This window comes from Falco punctatus (genome assembly GCF_963210335.1).
Source record: "Falco punctatus genome assembly, chromosome: 4".
Classification (NCBI taxonomy): domain Eukaryota; kingdom Metazoa; phylum Chordata; class Aves; order Falconiformes; family Falconidae; genus Falco; species Falco punctatus.
This window is the reverse complement of record NC_137583.1, coordinates 94,723,895-94,737,273: the sequence shown is the minus strand read 5'-3', so window position 1 is coordinate 94,737,273 and position 13,379 is coordinate 94,723,895. Positions and strand designations below refer to the sequence as shown.

General features: G+C 45.9%; 1 protein-coding gene across 1 annotated transcript in view; it reads left to right on the top strand.

The window, feature by feature from the left end:
• The first annotated feature begins 13,028 nt into the window (after nucleotides 1–13,028).
• Nucleotides 13,029–13,379, top strand: part of AOAH (acyloxyacyl hydrolase) — a 79,208-nt gene continuing 78,857 nt past the window's right edge. Inside the window, exon 1 of the mRNA XM_080383325.1 lies at nucleotides 13,029–13,263. The gene's annotated coding sequence lies outside the window, so the exon portion shown is untranslated. The remainder of the gene's footprint in view (nucleotides 13,264–13,379) is intronic.

Sequence of the window (13,379 nt, the reverse complement as noted above, 5' to 3'; positions counted from 1 at the left end):
GGATTTGAGCCAGGCTCTAATTTACTCCTGAAATATCCTGGATTGAAAAACAGAAGTTAATCTTTTTGGGAGATAGGTATGCTTATCTTCAAGAAAGGAACTGCATTAGTAAAGTAACAGATGATTTGATTCTACTGTTGCAGTGAAGATAATAAATATTCATCTCTGAAAGACAGAGGTGGATGTGAGGATGATAAAACAGGTGTGCAGGACTGGAGTGACAGGTGCTGAATAACTCATGCAGAGGATCCTGAGATTTAGCGATGGCATCGGGAAATGTAATGTCTTGCATGAACCGTTCACTGCAAACAGAGACAATAAGGTCCCAGCCATTCCCCCTAGTATGAGCACGAAGAATAGCTCCCAGCAGTCTGTCACACTTGGGACAAATGCAGGATTAATAGTGTTTCGTGTTGGCCTGTACCCTACCTGCCTCATTGTGGTCTGAACCTCCAGGGGATGGGAAGGTCTTATTAATTAATTCTCTTAATTCAAGCAGCTGTAACTGATTTATATGCAGTCTAGAGCCTGATCCTGCAGGGCGTGAGCTGACTTTGGCGAGGCACACAGCTTTCCAAATCCTCTAGCAGAGGAGAATTGCTGGATCTTATGCTGCAACATAAGCAGCAGGGGTATTTGGGAAGCCTCTGGTAGTTTTTCCCCAGTGCAGCTAATACATGGCATGTGTTGCTCACCAATGCTGCAGGTTCAGGTCAGCCAAAATTCACCTTCTAGGGATAGCTGCAGGCTTGCTTTCATCCATGGGTGACAACATGGTCTGGAAGAAGATTGGAGAAAATGGTATCAGGAGGAACAAGGGATTTCACTGCCTGAGGATGCAAAGGGTGAATTGTCCTTGCCAGGGGAGGCAGAGGTGTTGCCTTTTGGCAAAGGTTGGTCCCAAGCAACTGCTCTTTCAGCTTGGACTGTCCCCAGACCTGCTGCAGTGACCAACCTGCTTCTAATGCAGGAAACGATTCATCCCGGGGACAGTCCTAGCAAGTGTGTGCATGACTGCTACACAGGTGGGAGCTGACATTGTGGTCTCATTCCTCTCTTTCAGGCAGTATCACAGCGCTGGGTCATACCTGGGAAGCTGAGGGGCTGATCAGTGGAAACACGAGTGGGCCCAGCAACCGAGATCCCTGCCCTCCCTGGATGGTGAGACCAGTAGGCGTGATGGATAGGCCATTCAATGGGCCACAGCACCTTTCCCACTCACAGCTGAATCACGAAGAAATAAGGTACCCAAACAATTGGGCAATATTTTAAAACGAATGGTAACAATAAGCCCTTGTCCTGCTGAGATTGCAGCTCCAGGGCTTGTTCTGCTGCTTAACCTCTCCGCTGCCAGTGGGCATGAGCCCATGTCCAGGCAGGGTCCCTGCACCCACAGTTTCCCTGCAGGGATGGCTGCATCCTGCCCTGTCCACCCAGGGTCGTGATCCTGCCCAGGCAGCTCACGAGCAAGTCCAGCAAACATCAGCAAAGACATTTACTGGAGGAACGGGTCCCATGCTGCTCGGTGCCCTGACCCAGAGCCACACATCTCTGCCATGACCACTGTGCTCTGGGATGGACAGCAGAGTGCCCTTTGCACTCCTCAGGACAGTGCCTGAGGTAACCACACACGTGTATTCCTATTTTTCTATCATCTAGTGTGTAAGATGATAGATAGTACAAACAGCCACGAAAATGACATTTACTTACTTGCACCAAAATTAACTTTCAAAATTGGGGGAGACCTGTCAAGCCCCTCAAATTGAAGACTTGTTCCTTGAAATGTACAGTAAAGCATTTCGAGATTAATTTTCCTTTTGAATATATATTGAATCTTTCCTTCCTCTTCTATTGCAGAGATGCCAAAAAAACCCCATGAAAGCCCTTGAATTAGCTATTGCAGAGAGATAAACTAACAGATAACATCTTTTTTCTTTAGTCAAGGGGGAAAAGATTTTTTTTTTAACTTTTTTATCTTCCTTTTTTTATCTTTCCTTGTAAATGTGACAGAAGAAATGTCTTTCCAGGAGTCTCTTCTCGCAGGATGTATCCAGCGTATGCACATGTGGAGTCTTCCTTCGGCAAAACCAGTAATTCTGCCTGTCCTACTGCCCATCTCTAAAACGGCTGAAAGCACATATCCACATCACAGCGGTATTGCTCTGTGGTAAGTCCCAGTGCTCCAGACAGAAGTGAGCAGCTTTAAGAAATGATGGAAGCCTTGGCTACCTATGTACCTATGTGATGTACCTATGGAAACGGAACCATTAGGGCAAATACAGCGATGGGCTTCTGTTGGAGAGGTTTGTCTCCTTTAGAAATGCCTTAGGAGAGAGCTGCGGTGCAAGGGGAAGCTCTGAACGTGGATGCCCCCGGACGGTCAGTGTGGAGAGGCTGTCAGCACCACGGCAAAGGCTGAGGACCCATCAGTCATACACTGAAGGTCAAACGTTACCGTCTGATTGACCACTCCATGCCAAGGGGAGCAAAGTCCAAAGTAAAGGTAAGAATAGAACATGTTTACTTCATAAGCGTTGGCAATTAGCAGGTCAGATGTTAGTTACTGAGGTCTTGCTTCAAGGTATCTTGACAATTCGGTGCTTTAAAATTTGCCAGATTTTTTGTTGGGGATACAGCTGGAAATCTTGTTGGCTATCCTCCCTATTGAAAATCCAAACCAGCACTTCAGACAGCCCATATTCACAGCGTGTTCTGCTTTATCTTGCTGAGAGGAAGGGAATGATTCATGTTCACCTGGGTACCGTAATCTCCCATGATCTCCATGGTGAGCCTTCAATGGCACATCAGCCCACTTTCCTATGGCCTGCTTGCTCACCACCTGCACTGGGGGGAGTGGAAACCGTGTTCAGAGAGTCTGAACAGCAGCTCAACAGCAGTGGGTAGGAGACACGCCAGACAGCCTGCACTTCTAGGGCAAGGGAATACACCTCTAGACTTTGTCTCCTGATGCTCTCCTGAGACCTACAGCTAAATGTGGAGGAGCTGTTGTGGTCCAGAGCATCCTCCCTCCTGCATCCCAGGTAGAAATGTTTAACATCCTCTGCAGCAAACAAACCCACCGTGCTAGGGGAGCCCTTTAGTGAGGTGGGTCCTCCTCAGGGATGCAGGGGAGCACTGAGGATGCTGTTCTGGGAGCTATGCACAGGCAGAATAGGTGCTTGGGAGCTTAGGGAGCAGCCGGCATTCTTGGCAGGAACAGGATTGGGTCACCTCTCTGAAAGCACAAGCAGTCACCTGATAAATATAGGCAGAGAGTTTTAGATAAAAGTTACAGCTTACCTTCATCTGTGGTGACTGTAGTTATTTTTGCTAGTCATCAAAAGAAACTGCTGGATGCAATATGAAAGCAAAGGAATGATGTAGACGCATGAATTATGAATTTTGCATCACAAATTATTGCCTAAAATAGCGTGATGCACCAAATACATCTAGGGCAAGTGTTCTCTAATTTTGAAGGGCTGGAAATGACACCAGCTTCAGGGTAAAGAAATAGTTTCTTTGCATATCCTAAAAAAGATTGGGCAACTTTCCTTTATCTATTTGGCATCCAATAGTTCCTAAATCTCTGTATACAACTTTTGCCACAGGGATGCTTCTGGGTTTTGGCTGCTTGTCTTGAAAGGCTTCACTGGGATTTGATTTTCAGAAGGTCAGCACTAAGCATTTGCCAAAACCCAGCTGTCTGGAGGGGATCAGAGAACCGAACACTGAGAGACCCAAAGCCAGATGGTCACTTTTGGGCAGGAACATGACACTATGTATTTTTCCTACCTCTCCTCACTTCCTCATCACTAAGTGCCCAGGAACTCGCCACATGAAATCACTAAAGTTTTTTAACCAACTTTCATGGTTTCTACATCAGAGCTTTGGGGCATGAGGCTTCCTTTGCAGAGGACTCTCAAGGCAGGAGTTTGGTTACAGAGGACTACAGAGGGTGAAAAGAGGAAAGGCTTGGGTAGAAGAAAAACACCAGTGAGACCTAGATATGCAGATCACCAGATAGCTGCACAACTAACTTAGTTTATTGCGGCTAGGGGCCCAGGCTTACCCCTTTCGGTGTTAACCACAGCCACGCTGATGGCACAGCTGCCTGTGTGCTGTGCTCCACTTCTGTCCCAGCCCAAAGGAAACTTTAGTCTGTTGCCTGCCCAGCTCCTACAAATATGAATACAAAATGAAATTCCCCATCTTGCACCTGGACTTCTACCCATGCCATTATGGCTGTATCGCTCGGAGGCAAGATTGTTCAGACTCCCCGCTGGGGATCTGCAGCATCGCTGCTGCACAGAAAGAAGCGCACCCATAGACTGCAAATAGAGACGTTCGCAATATGCATGGAATAGATTTGGGCATATCCAGCCATGTAATTTTTATCATTTCTGATTCCTGAAAAATATTTCTTGGCATCTGATCACTGCTAGAAGTGGCTGCTGGTTTATGTTCTGTTCAGGGCCTGGAGATCTCTCTAACATACCTGTTTTCTTCCTTGGCTTTATGTGATGGGAATTTAGTGAACAGTGACAGAGTTGTTGCTGGGGGGAGTGTCTGTCTGTCCCCTTTTTTGTGAGACTGAAAGAGCTGCTTTGTTCGATCCCCAAAATGCATTTCCACTTACTCATCCTTCCAGGAGCAATGGAGGGGCTCCCTTTTCCTTCAGGCATTGAAGTTCGGAGGGTGAAAGTCGCTCAGTCCCCATTTTGTTATCTTCTGGGCATAATGTTAGACCAAGATGTTTACTCAGGTATTTTCATTTTGAGAAATTACTCCAATGAGGGGAGGAAGAAGTTTTATTGGAGGTTACTTAACACCCTCAAGCTTTGTTGTTAATTTATGTTGGTTGCTTTAAATATGCATAAATGCTGAGTCTAAATGATGAATGGTGGTGAACGAGTAACCAGGAGACAAAATCCACAAGTACTCCAGTGTTAATTTGTTTTTTAAGCCAGAAAGACAGGGGAGATACTACTTCTGTGTCATGCTTCAGTAAAACCCCAGGTAACATTCCTGAGTCCTCCTTTTACTGCTTATCAGCTGGTTCTGTGGTTCACCCTACATTATTTAGGCAAAGAAAAGAGAAGAGAATCCCTGCTATGGTGTCCAGAAGCTTTAAGGGGGGGAGGGGAATTGAGAGAAAGAGAGAGAGAGAGAGGGAGAAAAAGGGTCAGGAAAGCTTGAACCATATGTCTTTGTGGCCGTGGACATATCTTTGCAGAGAAAGGAGTGGGTCCAGCGTCAGCAGTCTTGGAGCACTTTATCACGGCAGACGGATTGATTTGCAAGGCAGAAGATTGCCTGCTCATTTTGTCTGAACAATTTAGTTGGCTAGACTTCGCTAATGCGTATGCCTATACCCTTCATATTTAATAAATCTTGTACTGAGCATATATCAGGATTCAAAAAGGATTCAGTAACTCATTGAAAGATATTACAGCTCTCATTTGTGCATCCAGAGTGAGAGCAGAAAGACGGTAGAAAGGTATTATAAGAGAGTGAGCATTTATCTGAAATGCTATTTATATTTCATTGAATTGGCTGAAAAGGACCGCAGAAGGCCAATAATGAGCGAGGGAGGCAGGCAGGCAGGCAGCCATCCCACCGCACACAAAGGATGGTATCTTGATGGATGATTTAATGACTCCAACGTGTACAGAGGGGCTGGAGAGCAGGTGGAAATATTCTGTGTTCAGGGCACAGCTTGAGTGGGGAAAAAATATGATGCGGTGCCTGCTTTCTCCCTTGCTTACAGTTCGATGGTCCTTGTGCCATTGGTTTTGATTCTCCCGGGGCCATTCCTCGTTGTGAAGGCAGGAGTCATGCCTGCCTGCTCCAGGTTCAGGTCTCTTCTGGGATGAATTAACTCATCAGATATGCATCAAGCCCCAGTCACTCACCTTACCACAGCCCTCAGAAGGAGTCTGAACAAGCACTGCTGTGTTTAACTGCATATTTTCTCTAATACCCTAATTTCTGAAATGGCCAGAAAAAAAGAAAATACAGGTCTGAGTCTAAAGCCAGGGAGAGATAAATCGGCGGTGAGGGTGGGGGGAGGGGGGATATCCAGCCGGGGTAAGGAAGCAGAAAAAAGGAAGAAAGGTTTTCTGAATTCAGAGCTGTTTTGGAGAGACACGTTTCTGCTTTATGGGGAGGTGGCTACCAACAGTGGTAGTTAAAACCAGCTGCCCATGTCATCTTCTCATATATATGCAAGGCTAAACCACCAATGTCAGACATCAGCATAGAATCTGCTGCAAGTGAGAAGACAAGTGCAAATAAGCCCTCCGTGAATTTTCAGCAATAGATCTGAAGGATGAAGTGTTAAGGGCTAACCCCATGCCTGAGCTTGCCTTGTGTGTATAAAACCAGATTATCAGTGGGGTCAGTGCAATCTTCACTGACTGAAACCTCAACCCCTGCTTGTTTAAGTTAGTGGATATATAGTCTTCCAGGTGCTTTGAGTACTTTCCTACAGTTTGAGCTCCCCATAGAGCATGAAAACTCTACGTGGCTGGCTGACCAGTGACGTGCTTAATTAATACTTGAAAAATCAGCTTGCGCTGCCTTTGCATATTCATCTATGGATGATGGATGCTATCCCTGCAGGGCCGTTTTGCTGATGGAGACTGTCCAGCTCACCTGCAGGTCTTTTATTATTGAACCAATTCAGTGAAACATCTCTTTGAAAAGAGGAAAAATATATATATATTCCCCACCCTGTTATTGAACTGTGAAGTGCCATCAACAGTACATATATTGTACAGGTCCTGTTTCTGAGCACAGAAGCCTCACTACGTGCCTCAAACAATATGTTTAAATAATCTTGTGAACTTTGGTATGTGCTAAAAATGCCTCTGATGACATTTACCACTGTTCCCTAACCCAAACACTGGGAATAATTATCTTTTATTGGCACATGTTCTCTGTTGAGATCGAGAGGCTGTTGAGCTCCATTTCTTTCATTTGTGTTACTGAAGGAAAGATCAAATGGAACAAATGTAATCAAACATTTATTTTTCTTCTCTTTTGATGTCGCGGTGTTCCACTTGTAAACACTAGTAACCTGACAGCATCTGGGACAAGATTTTCCCCCTCTACCACAGCTTCAATCAGCGCTAAACCGGGACCCTAACAGGGGGTTACATTTCTGACAAAACCCCAACGTAACAGTGATAGCTCTGCAGGGATCGATGCAGTAGACCGGATTTTGGTTTGCCTGGCAGGCTACTAGCTATTTATGGCAAGGCAATAATGGGAGCAAAATGCCATCACGCTGAGTTGGTAATGCTTGGCTCTTACTTCTTCGGGATTTAAACAAGTACCCAAACTGCAGGGCAGCGTGGAGTCCATCCCAGGCACCCTGACTTGTATTTACAGCTGGGTCTGAGCATCTCTGTTATCTAAGGGCTCTAACCAAGCCTTTCTAATGAGTCCTTTCTCAGTAATATTGCCACACCCTCTTGCTCCTTAATTGCCGGAGTTGTTTCTTTTGTGTAGGTAATAGCAAGAATTAGATGTGAAAAGGCCCGCAGTTGTGCCCACACAACTCAAACCACAAAATCTGTGTTGGTGAGGTTACTGCTGAATTTGTACTGTCATCTGCATGTAGCAAGAGCACAACAGTCAGGTTTGGCTTTCTGCCCTAAAACTGATCAACTAAGGAAAGGTACTGCATTGCCAATAATCTTAGAATCATAGAATAGTTTTGGTTGGAAAAGACCTCCAAGATCATCAAATCCAACCATTAACCCAGCACTGCCAAGTCCACTGCTAAACCATGTAAATCACTCTAGGGCTCCATACAGTCAACAGAGAGAAATACACTTGGAGGGTGCAGTTCATCTGATCTCTGCTTTGCAGAAAAACATCTTCAGCAGAAAATCCAAAGCGATGACCTACTTTGGCCAGCCCTAACAGCCAGACCTCCTGTCTCCCCAGAACTGCACAACTGGCTGTGCACAGGCGTGCAAGGTAATGCAGCTGTTTTTTACACAGGTTCCCTATTTAAAAGCCCTGAGAGTCTTGTTCCCTTTGTGATACCCAAAACTGAAGTAAGTTGTGTCAGTGATTTACATTTCCAGGAGCGCAGATACCAACAGGTCTTGTAAGCTAGGACAGTTCATTTCATTAAAGGTTGCAGAATAAAGGATAATCATCTCAGCTACAGCCTGGCAATAGCTTGGAACAAATTTTCAGATATGAGTATAGAAAAATATTGGTTTAAATGCTTTCCCTGCAGCTTTGAATGACAATGAGACGGAGTGAGAGTCTGAAATAGATGCGTAACTTGAACTGCAAGCAGCAACTGATAAGGAAACTGGGGCAGAGGGAATGACTCAGTTGGCTGTGGTGCAGTAGCAAATCCACATGGGGCTTTGGAAATGTTCATCCATGCCAGTGATAATGCACCAACCACAGAGATGATTATGACAGTCGGAGAAATTCAGAGAGCAGTAATGAAAAATAACCAACGCAGTGAACCAGTGGGAACGTCAAAGTCAAAGGGCACAAAGGACAGCGTTTTGAAAATAAGTGGAAGAAAAGGGACTGAGAGGATCTTTGATCTAAAGGCTTCTTCCTGCAGGTTTTATCTCTCCAGACACAAAAATACAAGGCTTATGTCTATTCCCTTAAGAACTGAACAACACGTCAAAGAGGGGAGAGAGAAAGAGACAGAGGGAGAGAAGGCCTTCCAAGATAACATTTAATCATCACAAAAATGCCTGCATGAATATGACAAAAAGGAAAAAAAATGCATATATCTTAAAAATAAATATGTAACAGAATCTAACCAAACAATAAAAAAACCCCAGCAGTAATGTGTGCAGTGGCTTGGACAGAATAAGGTAGATAAATATATGCTGCCAGCTGATCTCCTTTCATAAGATGACTATTACATATTTCAAGGGAGTATCTCCCTTTTTCAACCAAGTTATCCCTAAACCTGAGAGATGACATATCGATGCTTACATGTCCTGTTTTGGAGGTTCATGCAAATATTTTGTTCTCTTTTCTTTTCGAGGGTTTTTTTTCAATGTATTTGCTACATATATAAACAGGTCTTCAGAGACCCATTGTAGAAAGCAGAGTTGAAGGTAATTCCATCCTCACATCTCATTTCATGCTTCTAGTGGCAATCACATGAAAGTGTCCCCTTTGGGGAAAGGGTGACTCTTAAATTGTGTTTAAGCCCTTATTCAGAAAATCAGAAACCCTAACTTGGCTTCACCGCGTCTCTATTGGGGCAGCAAAGGTGAAGGCTGAAACCTTACCTGTCCCCTAGCTTATCTGGCACCACCGCCCAAACCAATGTACATCAGGCATCAGGAACTAAAGTGGAAATGCAAGAAATGGAGGAGGTTGTGGGTCCTTCAAACCCCAGCAACCACACTCCTCCTCTTGGGACCAGCTGTGGGGATTGTATTCCCTCCCTAGCTATGCGCGTGCCCTGCCGCCGTCTGCTCTGCCTTCATGGAAATGCAGGTTAGTTTCTGCTTGGCTTCATCTGCTTTGCCTGAGGTTTTTGGCAGCCACACTTGTGCAAGTTTCTCTCGGCTCTGCCTAAACTGGGAGAGGTTTGAGGGTGTGTCTGGAGAGCTGGAGTTGGGAGTTACCGAGTGGGGGACATTATGGTCCATTAGCCCCTGCAGCGCTCTCTGGTGTCCCCCAACCAAAGCCCTGTCTTACATGGTGATACCCCACACGTCATGCTTGCTACTGACCTGCAAGTGGGGATATGATAACCAGTATTTAGCTCTGTGGACCCTCACACATGGTAAAAGTCCCCAAGAAAATAAACTGAAAGGATGTAATAATCTCTTGCATCAAGCAGGGTGACACAAGCAAGCTCCTCAGTGTGTCCTGGCATCGTGAGAGGAAATTTCAGAAAGCTGCAGGAATTTGCTTCAGGGTAGCACTGGACCAAAACCCTACAGAGAATGCAATGTGCATCCCTTATCTGTGTGCTGAATGGGGGGAGCTGCAGGGCCCCCCCCGTTTGGTTGGTAGGAAGCAGCAATGTGTGTGTGGAGGTGTATGTGATGTACGTGTGCACTTTTTTGTATTCATGTATTTATTGCTACTAGTCCAAATTCAGCCTTGAAAAAATTCAATTAACCCTACCTCTTCTGTCTAGCGGTGTGCAAATGACCTGTGTGTCTGCGGAGCTGGGTCGTTGTCGGAGCACTGAGGGTTTCCCATCTGCAAGAACTAGTGTCCTCACCACACCTCTGGCTCTACACAGTCCTCACCACCTCTTCAGAAATGACACGTGGAGGCCCAGAGAGGAATGAAGCATTGATGGTGTTCTCAACTCTGTTTAGGTACATAACGCTGCAGGCAGGTATTTAGTGGGTTTTCCAGGAGCATCTCTGCTGTGTTCATTCCTGCAGCCCACCTGGTCTTGTGGTCTCCCAAGGCAAGTGTCCTGTGCCCTGGGGCGCCCATGGGCCATAACAGCCCGGGACCCCCAGCCAGGCACCCTGTCCAGGGGCCCAGCAGCCCCAGTGCAGCTCAGCCCTGAGCACCCAGTCCCCACCTGAGCTACATTCCCCTGCCTCCTGGCTGGAGCTGGTGCAAGCACAGGTTGCTAACACATGGAAAAAACAAGAGAGCTGGGGAGACAAAGATGCTAGCAAGCTGTAGAGCGACCCTGCCAGAACTTTTTGGGCAGGGGACACACCAGGCATCACCCCTTGTGCCCTGGTGCTTTGCAGAGGACAGAGCTCTGGTCTCCCATCACTCCTGCTGCCACAATCTTTATTTCTAAATAGGCAGCACCTCCCCAGTCACCTTTGCCTCAGGTCTGCTTCCCTGGCTTAGATGCTGTACACAAACATAATGGAAGCATTTATGATCTAATCCCTTCTTTCGGGACAGATCTGATGTGTTTTTTTACCTCTCATCAACATCATTCATGCACAGATTAATAGACAATGTCATGTGCTCCTTCACTGCTGTACCAAGATGGCTTTAGGTCTCATTGTCTTAGGGACGTGGAAGTAAAATAAAATCTACTTGGCAAAAGGCAGGGCTTGCTATCTGATTTGAGTGGGAAGGAGAAAGATTTAATGCTGGAGGGGGGCGGGTCACCTTCCCTGCTGGTCTCTAAATCCACAACTACACAGGCAAATCCCTCATTTGTCTGACCAGACTGCATATTTTAAAAGCTCTGGGGATTTTTCTTTAATTGGTTTAAGAGCTCAGCTAATGCACAAGATACAGTGAAAACCAGCTCCGTGTTACACACGATTCTGGGTTATCTTACGGTTCTTTCCATAGTCTGAAATGAAAGAAAATAACACAGCCGATTACAGGCTAGAGCTGTATGTTTTACAGGTTTACATGCCTGGGAGCAGCTTGGGATCTATCTATATACTTTATAAGTGCCGTTGTTTAGATTTGTATTTTGCTATAGATATAAAGCAGAAACCATTCCAAAGACTTCTCTGCTAGGAAGATTTTTCTTGCCTATTATTAGCACTCTGCTTTTGCAGCAAGTGCTCATGAGCCAATATGCAGAGTTTTAAAGGACTTCAAAGTGTCATTGGGAACCAAGTGATATGTGTGTTAAAAAGGGTTTAATGGAGCTGCAGTCACTGTAGCACAGTGTCTTTTTATAGCAAATTTTTACACCATTAAGAAAAACATCCTGCAGATTTCAGTAGGATTGGCATATGGATAAGGTACTTTGCACTATGATTTTTGTTTATCTGCTATTAAAAAAAAGAAAACCAGCATTGCTAGCTATATGGAGAATGATAAGCAGGAACAGGTCTGCAAAACTCAGGCAACAGCTATTACCTCTCTTTTGTTGTTGGTTTTTTTTTTCTTTTTTAGAAGAAAACGTATATTTGGAAGCCAGTGGATGGGTTTAGAGAATGGAGATACGGAGTGTTTTGTATTCACATTGAAGCTTTTAACACTCTGTTCTTTTTTTTTTTCTCTTTTTCTTTCTTTCTTTTTTTTTCCCCCAGAGCCACTGTATTATATTATCATTACCACAAAGCAAATCTTGCTTATCAAATTTGAGGCAAAGTTTCTGTGACTGTCTTTAAAAATATTATCGGTCAGGCTCCCACAGAAAAGAAATGGTTTGCAAAAACTGCGTTAAATACTAAAGTTGACCTGATCCCTGGGTAGTCGTCTTGATCTGCAGGAAGGTCTGAAGATTTGTGAGGGAACTACTGATTTTAATATATTCTCTGGTTTTCCTTTTACAACACCATTACAAGTCCCATTTAATTATGCCCAGAAAGCATGTAGGGATGCCAGAGGAGACAGGCTCCTCACCGCCCTTTAGCAGCCCATGTCATAGAATCATAGATTCTCAGAATCATGTCAGCAGCCTGCCCAGTTATGAAAGCGCTAGGCAAGGAGTAGAAAGACAAGTACCCACGGCCACTGCGGGGCTAGGAGACTTGCCCAGGGTTATACAAAAAGGCAGAGGCAGAGGTGAGGCGTAGCTTTGGCTCACAGTGCCTCAGTCCTACATGATATCCTTACACCTATTCCCACATCACAGTGTCTGGGAATTAGCTGTTTGGACTCTTTCCACCTCTGAAGCCATGTCACTTAAACATGTTTTACTCTCTGCTTTTGCTTCAGGCTGGGGAATGACTGGTTTCTGCGTTATCTGGGGGACAAGGAGAAAACAGAAATGAGGAAACCTTTAGTTGTTGTGACTGCCAAAGCGGGAAAAGCTTAGGATTTTTCAAGCCTTGCAGGCAGCTGGGCACTGCAAATGAACGTTCTCACAGCTGATGAGGAGAGGGGTTCAGCTCCCGCTGCTGCCCTTATGCTGGCAGCTGCCTCTGCCCCCCCTGGCTCGACCCCAGCAGAACTAAAGCCCTGGCAAAACCCCAGCATGGGAGCCCTGTCCCTCACACCCCTGCGACTCCAGCCCAAGGGACCGCTTTCTTTTATTTTTCACACCCTGCCCTCCCAAACGGAAGCCCTGGTTGGAAAATCTTACAGAAGCTGCCGGAGAGATGGTTTTTTTTCTTGTCTGCGGAGGAGGGCAGAGGATCGACAGCGGCGGCGTGGGGGGAAGGGATTGTGAAGTTGGTTTGGGTTTTTTTGTTTTTGCAACACTAGTTGTTCAGGGGAGTGTCTTGCGTTATTAACGCTGAGTGGCTCCGGCAACTACCGCGGTTTAAGGTCGTTAGTCATCCGCTGCGGCCGCAGGAGGCACGGGAGCGCTGAGCCAGAGCTGTTGGTGCAACCCTCTCGGTCCTCCCAGACCAGCAGGTTGGGAAGAGCTGCAAACGGGGGTGCGGGGGGGGGGGGGGTGCGGAGAGCAGCCTGGGGCCACGGGGACATCCTCCCAGCTTGGCCACGGCATGCCCACGTGTGTGGGACTTGCC